Genomic DNA, 11,834 nt, shown 5'->3' with positions numbered 1-11,834 from the left:
GTCACAGGAGGGGAGGAGTCAGGGGTCACATGATCAGGGGCCTCAGTGGATGCAGGACTCTGCTGTGCTGGTTGTCATGGTGCTGGATGAGGTGAAGGTTATGTGTGGGGTCAGGAGGGGTTTACAGGGTGGATATAGCAGAGCCGCGTGTGTACGAGGCGTACGGAGCGGAGCCGCGCGTGTACGAGGTGTACGGAGCGGAGCCGCGCGTGTACGAGGTGTACGGAGCGGAGCCGCGCGTGTACGAGGTGTACGGAGCGGAGCCGCGTGTGTACGAGGTGTACGGTGCAGAGCCGCGCGTGTACGAGGCGTACGGAGCAGAGCCGCGTGTGTACGAGGTGTACGGAGCGGAGCCGCGCGTGTACGAGGTGTACGGAGCAGAGCCGCGCGTGTACGAGGCGTACGGAGCAGAGCCGCGCGTGTACGAGGCGTACGGAGCGGAGCCGTGCGTGTACGAGGCGTACGGAGCGGAGCCGCGCGTGTACGAGGCGTACGGAGCGGAGCCGCGCGTGTACGAGGCGTACGGAGCGGAGCCGCGCGTGTACGAGGCGTACGGAGCGGAGCCGCGCGTGTACGAGGCGTGCGGAGCCGCGCGTGTACGAGGCGTACGGAGCGGAGCCGCGCGTGTACGAGGCGTACGGAGCGGAGCCGCGCGTGTACGAGGCGTACGGAGCGGAGCCGCGTGTGTACGAGGTGTACGGAGCGGAGCCGCGCGTGTACGCGGTGTACGGAGCAGAGCCGCGCGTGTACGAGGTGTACGGAGCAGAGCCGCGCGTGTACGAGGTGTACGGAGCAGAGCCGCGCGTGTACGAGGTGTACGGAGCGGAGCCGCGCGTGTACGAGGTGTACGGAGCGGAGCCGCGCGTGTACGAGGCGTACGGAGCGGAGCCGCGCGTGTACGAGGCGTACGGAGCGGAGCCGCGCGTGTACGAGGCGTACGGAGCGGAGCCGCGCGTGTACGAGGCGTACGGAGCGGAGCCGCGCGTGTACGAGGCGTACGGAGCGGAGCCGCGCGTGTACGAGGCGTACGGAGCGGAGCCGCGCGTGTACGAGGCGTACGGAGCGGAGCCGCGCGTGTACGAGGCGTACGGAGCGGAGCCGCGCGTGTACGAGGCGTACGGAGCGGAGCCGCGCGTGTACGAGGCGTACGGTGCAGAGCCGCGCGTGTACGAGGCGTACGGAGCGGAGCCGCGCGTGTACGAGGCGTACGGAGCGGAGCCGCGCGTGTACGAGGCGTACGGAGCGGAGCCGCGCGTGTACGAGGCGTACGGAGCGGAGCCGCGCGTGTACGAGGCGTACGGAGCGGAGCCGCGCGTGTACGAGGCGTACGGAGCGGAACCGCGCGTGTACGAGGCGTACGGAGCGGAGCCGCGCGTGTACGCGGTGTACGGAGCAGAGCCGCGCGTGTACGAGGTGTACGGAGCGGAGCCGCGCGTGTACGAGGTGTACGGAGCGGAGCCGCGCGTGTACGAGGTGTACGGAGCGGAGCCGCGCGTGTACGAGGCGTACGGAGCGGAGCCGCGCGTGTACGAGGCGTACGGAGCGGAGCCGCGCGTGTACGAGGCGTACGGAGCGGAGCCGCGCGTGTACGAGGCGTACGGAGCGGAGCCGCGCGTGTACGAGGCGTACGGAGCGGAGCCGCGCGTGTACGAGGCGTACGGAGCGGAGCCGCGTGTGTACGAGGCGTACGGAGCGGAGCCGCGCGTGTACGAGGTGTACGGAGCAGCGCCGCGCGTGTACGAGGTGTACGGAGCAGAGCCGCGCGTGTACGAGGTGTACGGAGCAGAGCCGCGCGTGTACGAGGTGTACGGAGCAGAGCCGCGCGTGTACGAGGTGTACGGAGCAGAGCCGCGCGTGTACGAGGTGTACGGAGCGGAGCCGCGCGTGTACGAGGTTTACGGAGCGGAGCCGCGCGTGTACGAGGTGTACGGAGCAGAGCCGCGTGTGTACGAGGCGTACGGAGCAGAGCCGCCCGTGTACGAGGCGTACGGAGCAGAGCCGCGCGTGTACGAGGTGTACGGAGCCGCCCGTGTACGAGGTGTACGGAGCCGCGCGTGTACGAGGTGTATGGAGCGGAGCCGCGCGTGTGTACGAGGTGTACGGAGCCGCGCGTGTACGAGGTGTACGGAGCCGCGCGTGTACGAGGTGTACGGAGCCGAGCTGCGCGTGTACGAGGTGTACGGAGCGGAGCCGCGCGTGTACGAGGTGTACGGAGCGGAGCCGCGCGTGTACGAGGTGTACGGAGCGGAGCCGCGCGTGTACGAGGTGTACGGAGCAGAGCCGCGCGTGTACGAGGCGTACGGAGCGGAGACGCGTGTGTACGAGGCGTACGGAGCGGAGCAGCGTGTGTACGAGGCGTACGGAGCGGAGCCGCGTGTGTACGAGGTGTATGGAGCGGAGCCGCGCGTGTACGAAGTGTACGGAGCAGCGCCGCGCGTGTACGAGGTGTACGGAGCAGAGCTGCGAGTGTACGAGGTGTACGGAGCAGAGCCGTGCGTGTACGAGGTGTACGGAGCAGAGCCGCGCGTGTACGAGGTGTACGGAGCAGAGCCGCGCGTGTACGAGGTGTACGGAGCGGAGCCGCGTGTGTACGAGGTTTACGGAGCGGAGCCGCGTGTGTACGAGGTGTACGGAGCGGAGCCGTGTGTGTACGGAGCAGAGCCACGTGTGTACGAGGTGTACGGAGCGGAGCCATATGTGTACAAGGTGTACGGAGCGGAGCCGCGCGTGTACGCGGTGTACGGAGCAGAGCCGCGCGTGTACGAGGTGTACGGAGCAGAGCCGCGCGTGTACGAGGTGTACGGAGCAGAGCCGCGCGTGTACGAGGTGTACGGAGCGGAGCCGTGCGTGTACGAGGCGTACGGAGCGGAGCCGCGCGTGTACGAGGCGTACGGAGCGGAGCCGCGTGTGTACGAGGCGTACGGAGCGGAGCCGCGCGTGTACGAGGCGTACGGAGCGGAGCCGCGCGTGTACGAGGCGTACGGAGCGGAGCCGCGCGTGTACGAGGCGTACGGAGCGGAGCCGCGTGTGTACGAGGCGTACGGTGCAGAGCCGCGCGTGTACGAGGCGTACGGAGCAGAGCCGCGCGTGTACGAGGCGTACGGAGCGGAGCCGCGCGTGTACGAGGTGTACGGAGCGGAGCCGCGCGTGTACGAGGTGTACGGAGCGGAGCCGCGCATGTACGAGGTGTACGGAGCACAGCCGCGCGTGTACGAGGCGTACGGAGCGGAGCCGCGCGTGTACGAGGCGTACGGAGCGGAGCCGCGCGTGTACGAGGCGTACGGAGCGGAGCCGCGTGTGTACGAGGCGTACGGAGCGGAGCCGCGTGTGTACGAGGCGTACGGAGCGGAGCCGCGTGTGTACGAGGTGTATGGAGCGGAGCCGCGCGTGTACGAAGTGTACGGAGCAGCGCCGCGCGTGTACGAGGTGTACGGAGCAGAGCCGCGCGTGTACGAGGTGTACGGAGCAGAGCCGTGCGTGTACGAGGTGTACGGAGCAGAGCCGCGCACGTACGAGGTGTACGGAGCAGAGCCGCGCGTGTACGAGGTGTACGGAGCGGAGCCGCGTGTGTACGAGGTTTACGGAGCGGAGCCGCGCGTGTACGAGGTGTACGGAGCAGAGCCGCGTGTGTACGAGGCGTACGGAGCAGAGCCGCCCGTGTACGAGGCGTACGGAGCAGAGCCGCGCGTGTACGAGGTGTACGGAGCCGCCCGTGTACGAGGTGTACGGAGCCGCGCGTGTACGAGGTGTATGGAGCGGAGCCGCGCGTGTGTACGAGGTGTACGGAGCCGCGCGTGTACGAGGTGTACGGAGCCGCGCGTGTACGAGGTGTACGGAGCCGAGCTGCGCGTGTACGAGGTGTACGGAGCGGAGCCGCGCATGTACGAGGTGTACGGAGCGGAGCCGCGCGTGTACGAGGTGTACGGAGCGGAGCCGCGCGTGTACGAGGTGTACGGAGCAGAGCCGCGCGTGTACGAGGCGTACGGAGCAGAGCCGCGCGTGTACGAGGCGTACGGAGCGGAGCCGCGTGTGTACGAGGCGTACGGAGCGGAGCAGCGTGTGTACGAGGCGTACGGAGCGGAGCCGCGTGTGTACGAGGTGTATGGAGCGGAGCCGCGCGTGTACGAAGTGTACGGAGCAGCGCCGCGCGTGTACGAGGTGTACGGAGCAGAGCCGCGAGTGTACGAGGTGTACGGAGCAGAGCCGTGCGTGTACGAGGTGTACGGAGCAGAGCCGCGCGTGTACGAGGTGTACGGAGCAGAGCCGCGCGTGTACGAGGTGTACGGAGCGGAGCCGCGTGTGTACGAGGTTTACGGAGCGGAGCCGCGTGTGTACGAGGTGTACGGAGCGGAGCCGTGTGTGTACGGAGCAGAGCCACGTGTGTACGAGGTGTACGGAGCGGAGCCATATGTGTACAAGGTGTACGGAGCGGAGCCGCGCGCGTACGAGGTGTACGGAGCGGAGCCGCGCGTGTACAAGGTGTACGGAGCAGAGGCGCGCGTGTACGAGGTGTACGGAGCGGAGCCGCGCGTGTACGAGGTGTACGGAGCAGAGCCGCGAGTGTACGAGGTGTACGGAGCAGAGCCGTGCGTGTACGAGGTGTACGGAGCAGAGCCGCGCGTGTACGAGGTGTACGGAGCAGAGCCGCGCGTGTACGAGGTGTACGGAGCAGAGCCGCGCGTGTACGAGGTGTACGGAGCGGAGCCGCGTGTGTACGAGGTTTACGGAGCGGAGCCGCGTGTGTACGAGGTGTACGGAGCGGAGCCGTGTGTGTACGGAGCAGAGCCACGTGTGTACGAGGTGTACGGAGCGGAGCCATATGTGTACAAGGTGTACGGAGCGGAGCCGCGCGCGTACGAGGTGTACGGAGCGGAGCCGCGCGTGTACAAGGTGTACGGAGCAGAGGCGCGCGTGTACGAGGTGTACGGAGCGGAGCCGCGCGTGTACGAGGTTTACGGAGCGGAGCCGCGCGTGTACGAGGTGTACGGAGCAGAGCCGCGTGTGTACGAGGTGTACGGAGCAGAGCCGCGCGTGTACGAGGTGTACGGAGCGGAGCCGCGTGTGTACGAGGTTTACGGAGCGGAGCCGCGTGTGTACGAGGTGTACGGAGCGGAGCCGTGTGTGTACGGAGCAGAGCCACGTGTGTACGAGGTGTACGGAGCGGAGCCATATGTGTACAAGGTGTACGGAGCGGAGCCGCGCGCGTACGAGGTGTACGGAGCGGAGCCGCGCGTGTACAAGGTGTACGGAGCAGAGGCGCGCGTGTACGAGGTGTACGGAGCGGAGCCGCGCGTGTACGAGGTGTACGGAGCAGAGCCGCGAGTGTACGAGGTGTACGGAGCAGAGCCGTGCGTGTACGAGGTGTACGGAGCAGAGCCGCGCGTGTACGAGGTGTACGGAGCAGAGCCGCGCGTGTACGAGGTGTACGGAGCGGAGCCGCGTGTGTACGAGGTTTACGGAGCGGAGCCGCGTGTGTACGAGGTGTACGGAGCGGAGCCGTGTGTGTACGGAGCAGAGCCACGTGTGTACGAGGTGTACGGAGCGGAGCCATATGTGTACAAGGTGTACGGAGCGGAGCCGCGCGCGTACGAGGTGTACGGAGCGGAGCCGCGCGTGTACAAGGTGTACGGAGCAGAGGCGCGCGTGTACGAGGTGTACGGAGCGGAGCCGCGCGTGTACGAGGTTTACGGAGCGGAGCCGCGCGTGTACGAGGTGTACGGAGCAGAGCCGCGTGTGTACGAGGCGTACGGAGCAGAGCCGCCCGTGTACGAGGCGTACGGAGCAGAGCCGCGCGTGTACGAGGTGTACGGAGCCGCCCGTGTACGAGGTGTACGGAGCCGCGCGTGTACGAGGTGTATGGAGCGGAGCCGCGCGTGTGTACGAGGTGTACGGAGCCGCGCGTGTACGAGGTGTACGGAGCCGCGCGTGTACGAGGTGTACGGAGCCGAGCTGCGCGTGTACGAGGTGTACGGAGCGGAGCCGCGCGTGTACGAGGTGTACGGAGCGGAGCCGCGCGTGTACGAGGTGTACGGAGCGGAGCCACGCGTGTACGAGGTGTACGGAGCAGAGCCGCGCGTGTACGAGGCGTACGGAGCAGAGCCGCGCGTGTACGAGGCGTACGGAGCGGAGCCGCGTGTGTACGAGGCGCACGGAGCGGAGCAGCGTGTGTACGAGGCGTACGGAGCGGAGCCGCGTGTGTACGAGGTGTATGGAGCGGAGCCGCGCGTGTACGAAGTGTACGGAGCAGCGCCGCGCGTGTACGAGGTGTACGGAGCAGAGCCGCGAGTGTACGAGGTGTACGGAGCAGAGCCGTGCGTGTACGAGGTGTACGGAGCAGAGCCGCGCGTGTACGAGGTGTACGGAGCAGAGCCGCGCGTGTACGAGGTGTACGGAGCGGAGCCGCGTGTGTACGAGGTTTACGGAGCGGAGCCGCGTGTGTACGAGGTGTACGGAGCGGAGCCGTGTGTGTACGGAGCAGAGCCACGTGTGTACGAGGTGTACGGAGCGGAGCCATATGTGTACAAGGTGTACGGAGCGGAGCCGCGCGCGTACGAGGTGTACGGAGCGGAGCCGCGCGTGTACAAGGTGTACGGAGCAGAGGCGCGCGTGTACGAGGTGTACGGAGCGGAGCCGCGCGTGTACGAGGTGTACGGAGCGGAGCCGCGCGTGTACGAGGTGTACGGAGCCGCGCGTGTACGAGGTGTATGGAGCGGAGCCGCACGTGTGTACGAGGTGTACGGAGCCGCGCGTGTACGAGGTGTACGGAGCCGCGCGTGTACGAGGTGTACGGAGCCGCGCGTGTACGAGGTGTGCGGAGCGGAGCCGCGCATGTACGAGGTGTACGGAGCGGAGCCGCCCGTGTGTACGAGGTGTACGGAGCGGAGCCGCGTGTGTACGAAGTGTACGGAGCAGAGCAGCGCGTGTACGAGGTGTACGGAGCGGAGCCGCGCGTGTACGGAGCGGAGCCGCGCGTGTGCGAGGTGTGCGGAGCGGAGCCGCGCGTGTACGAGGCGTACGGAGCGGAGCCGCGCGTGTACGAGGCGTACGGAGCGGAGCCGCGCGTGTACGAGGCGTACGGAGCGGAGCCGCGCGTGTACGAGGCGTACGGAGCGGAGCCGCGCGTGTACGAGGCGTACGGACCGGAGCCGCGCGTGTACGAGGCGTACGGAGCGGAGCCGCGCGTGTACGAGGCGTACGGAGCGGAGCCGCGCGTGTACGAGGCGTACGGAGCGCAGCCGCGCGAGTACTAGGCGTACGGAGCGGAGCCGCGCGTGTACGAGGTGTACGGAGCAGAGCAATGTGTACGAGGTGTACGGAGAGGAGCCGTGTGTGTACGAGGTGTACGGAGCAGAGCCGCGTGTGTACGAGGTGTACGGAGCCGCCCGTGTACGAGGTGTACGGAGCAGAGCCGCGCGTGTACGAGGCGTACGGAGCAGAGCCGCGCGTGTACGAGGCGTACGGAGCGGAGCCGCGTGTGTACGAGGCGTACGGAGCGGAGCAGCGTGTGTACGAGGCGTATGGAGCGGAGCCGCGTGTGTACGAGGTGTATGGAGCGGAGCCGCGCGTGTACGAAGTGTACGGAGCAGCGCCGCGCGTGTACGAGGTGTATGGAGCAGAGCCGCGAGGGTACGAGGTGTACGGAGCAGAGCCGTGCGTGTACGAGGTGTACGGAGCAGAGCCGCGCGTGTACGAGGTGTACGGAGCAGAGCCGCGCGTGTACGAGGTGTACGGAGCGGAGCCGCGTGTGTACGAGGTTTACGGAGCGGAGCCGCGTGTGTACGAGGTGTACGGAGCGGAGCCGTGTGTGTACGGAGCAGAGCCACGTGTGTACGAGGTGTACGGAGCGGAGCCATATGTGTACAAGGTGTACGGAGCGGAGCCGCGCGCGTACGAGGTGTACGGAGCGGAACCGCGCGTGTACAAGGTGTACGGAGCAGAGGCGCGCGTGTACGAGGTGTACGGAGCGGAGCCGCGCGTGTACGAGGTGTACGGAGCGGAGCCGCGCGTGTACGAGGTGTACGGAGCCGCGCGTGTACGAGGTGTATGGAGCGGAGCCGCGCGTGTGTACGAGGTGTACGGAGCCGCGCGTGTACGAGGTGTACGGAGCCGCGCGTGTACGAGGTGTACGGAGCCGCGCGTGTACGAGGTGTGCGGAGCGGAGCCGCGCATGTACGAGGTGTACGGAGCGGAGCCGCGCGTGTGTACGAGGTGTACGGAGCGGAGCCGCGTGTGTACGAAGTGTACGGAGCAGAGCAGCGCGTGTACGAGGTGTACGGAGCGGAGCCGCGCGTGTACGGAGCGGAGCCGCGCGTGTGCGAGGTGTGCGGAGCGGAGCCGCGCGTGTACGAGGCGTACGGAGCGGAGCCGCGCGTGTACGAGGCGTACGGAGCGGAGCCGCGCGTGTACGAGGCGTACGGAGCGGAGCCGCGCATGTACGAGGCGTACGGACCGGAGCCGCGCGTGTACGAGGCGTACGGAGCGGAGCCGCGCGTGTACGAGGCGTACGGAGCGGAGCCGCGCGTGTACGAGGCGTACGGAGCGCAGCCGCGCGAGTACTAGGCGTACGGAGCGGAGCCGCGTGTGTACGAGGTGTGCGGAGCCGTGTTTGTACGACGTGCATGGAGCGGAGCTGTGTGTGTAGGAGGTGTACGGAGCAGAGCCGCATGTGCACGAGGTGTACGGAGCGGAGCCGTGTTTGTATGACGTGTATGGAGCGGAGCTGTGTGTGTAGGAGATGTACGGAGCAGAGCCATGTGTGTACGATGTGTACGGAACTTAGCTGTGTGTGTAAGAAGTGTATGTAAGGGTGTGACAGAGACTGTCTTATCTTTGCCCCTGAAGACAACAGTTGTAGTGTGAATATTGAGTTGGGTTTTAGTGCGTTTTTTTGTATGATGTGAAATGTATAAAATGTAATGTAAAATGCATAGAGTGTTATAGGTACTGATGCTGCTGTGTGGGTACTGTATTCGTAATGCCTAAGGTAACCTGGAACACTCAGCTCAGGAGTAGGGAAAGAATAGAACATAGTTTAGTGCGTACTTTAGGATAGATAAGGCAGTGATGCACCTTATTAGTGTACAGTAATAGGAACAGTGTATATTCCAGTTAAATGTTTGAGACCTGCCCAGCATGGAAGGGGGTTGAAAAAGGCCAAGTAAAAAGGGGAATCACTTCATGGTTTAGTTAGAGATAGTGTGTGAAGTTCATTTCAAGTTCAAGCTGCAATGGGCTGGAGGCATGTGGAGTACATATCGTTCTGGCAACATGAGGTCATACCAAATTTCCTGCGGACCTTCCTGTAACGTCCGTGCCTATGGCCCGAACTAGGCACTGAGGTGTGTGCCTTAATCCCTTCCATACAGAGGAAGACAGATGAGGATCCACGAGAGGAAGATGTAACAGATCTCGGGAGTGCTGTGGGGCTGGACGAGAAATGACAAAAGGATCAAGCGTAGGGATAGTCCGAGCTCAGCATAAGCAAATGCTTGAGATGTACTGTGTTGATGGACTGGAACCGGAGGGTGCTATGCCCGACACTGTGTTAAAGACTGATGTATTTGAATTGTCCAGTAAAGTAGAACTTGTTAAAGTAAACCAGGTGTCCACAAATGTGTGTGCGGCTGATCATGAAACTGAGGGCATGGATGTAGCAAAGGCCTCCGGCCTCCAAGTGAATGCAAAGAAAGCTTTTCAGCATAACATATATGAACTGAGACACTGTTTGTGGGGTACCAGGATGTGGAGAAGCAGCATCTTGCCCACGCCTACCGCCCAGGACAACTTACATGTACAGGGCGGAGGCGTACGTGTATGGAGTGAGCCGCGTGTGTACGACGTGTGCAGAGTGGAGCCGTGTGTGTGTAAGACGTGTACAGAGTGGAGCCGGGGACGACGGTGATCCAGCTCCACAGACTCCAAATGTTAAAAACAAAATTTCTTTATTGTAAATACTTAAAAAATTATGTGACATATAACAATTAAGCAGGATGAAAAATGGGGAACACAGGGAATGAATGAACGACTACCAGACGCGTTTCGAACAGAAAACTGTTCTTAAACTTGGTATGAATAAATGCACAGAGTGGAGCCGCAACCCTGGTGGACTTATCTATTCTTGCACACGTTCGATCTTCCTACAGATAGTTCATCCATCAAGTTGCCATGGCTCGAGATGAGGCTGAAAGCTGTTAAATAATAAAACAAAATACAAAATTCAGTGCCAAAATTGCTATTTCTTTAACCTCCTACATATAGAAATGGAATATAAGTGATTAAAAAGTTGTCCATAGTGAAAAAAAAAAACAAATGGCACCAGTGAAGTTGCCAACTCAAAGCTGCAGAAGACCAAGCCTCCTCTGGCATTAGCATCAGCAAAAAAACCTTTGCACTAAAAATTTAATGAAATCTGTGTCCATGGCTGAGCAGCTGCACAATGTTGAGCGTCAGATGGAGTGGTATAAAGCACATTGGACTCAGAAGTAGAGGAAACATGATCTATTTGACTGGCTGATAGATTAGTATAGATTAGTATGAGTTTTTGTGAATTCCAGGAGAAAGTTACTGTCACAATTCCTCCACACAGCGTGGTGAGTGGCTGCTCAGCCGTCCAATCTGGGGCAGGGGTATGCTGAACTGTCAGTATTGTGAAAGACTGCTCAGCAGTCCAATCTGAGGTTTGGATGTGCTCAGCTGTTAGTGTGGTGAGTGATAGTCCAGCCGCCTAATCAGGACTGGGGCGTGCTAAGTTTCCTACAGGTATCTCATGTTCGAAGTGATTCCTAGACTATTTAGCTGGCTGTCTGCCTCTAATGCTTTGTGCTTTAAGTTCTAGTATTCTGATCTTTGTGCCCTACTTTGGATTTGCCTTTGACCATCAGTTTACTTAGCCCTTTTGTCTTGATCCGCTACCTTCTTGGAATTCTAACCCCAGACTGTGACCTGACTACGCCTTCACCTCATCCCTGTTTATGGTGTACCCTCCTAGCTTTCAACCTCGGACTCCTTGACTTTCCCATATGCAACTGGCCTATACATTTGTCTTTTTTTGCCAGTATGGATCCTGTTCACAAGCTCTGAGACCAGGTGGTGATCTGACTCAGATGATTCTGGATCTGTCTACAGAATATGATCTCAGCCTGCTACAGGATCCAGATTGCTGAGGCAAAGGTCATGATCTTTGTACAGGGGGACCGCACGGCTGAGAATTACTACACTGAGTTCCGGCAATGTCCACTGATGTTCTGTGGAATTATGCAGCTCTCAGGTGCAAGTTCTCTTCAGGTCTGTGACTCTGTTTTTTCATGATTATCCTAGTATTCTGATGGAGGCAATGACCCAGGCTATATACAGTAGATGGACCGCAGAATCCGTGAGAGAGGCTGTGAGCAGCATAGTACCTGTTATATTCTTCCGGAGCAGGTCCATTTACGGGAGGTGGAGCCATTGGAGGTGGGAGTTGCCCGTTTTAGTTTTGTGGACATAGACATGATCTTGGACTATGTCTATACTGTGGTCTCACAGGGCTTTTTTTTAAGGACTGTCCAACGTGCTTTCAATCAGACAAGCTATCAGGAAAACGTCTCTACCTGAATGATTGTCAAGGAGGTCACAAAGACTTCGAGGTACCTTTTTTCTCCTCAGATAAAGTACTGCTTAATATTGTTTTTTTCTTCAAGAACCAGGTCTTGCCAGCATTGGCTTTCATTGACTGTAGCTCTGCAGCCAACTTTATTGATTCGGGACTTGTTCTGAAATTAGGATTAGGGACAGTTAGTCTAGAAAAACCCATTCAAATTTTTGCTATTGACAAAACACCGATACTTCAGAACTTT

Source organism: Phyllobates terribilis, unplaced genomic scaffold (assembly GCF_046119375.1).
Source record: "Phyllobates terribilis strain yellow unplaced genomic scaffold, ASM4611937v1 Scaffold_5__5_contigs__length_657084704, whole genome shotgun sequence".
Classification (NCBI taxonomy): Eukaryota; Metazoa; Chordata; class Amphibia; order Anura; family Dendrobatidae; genus Phyllobates; species Phyllobates terribilis.
The sequence above is the reverse complement of the archived record's forward strand: the minus strand, read 5'-3'. Positions refer to the sequence as shown.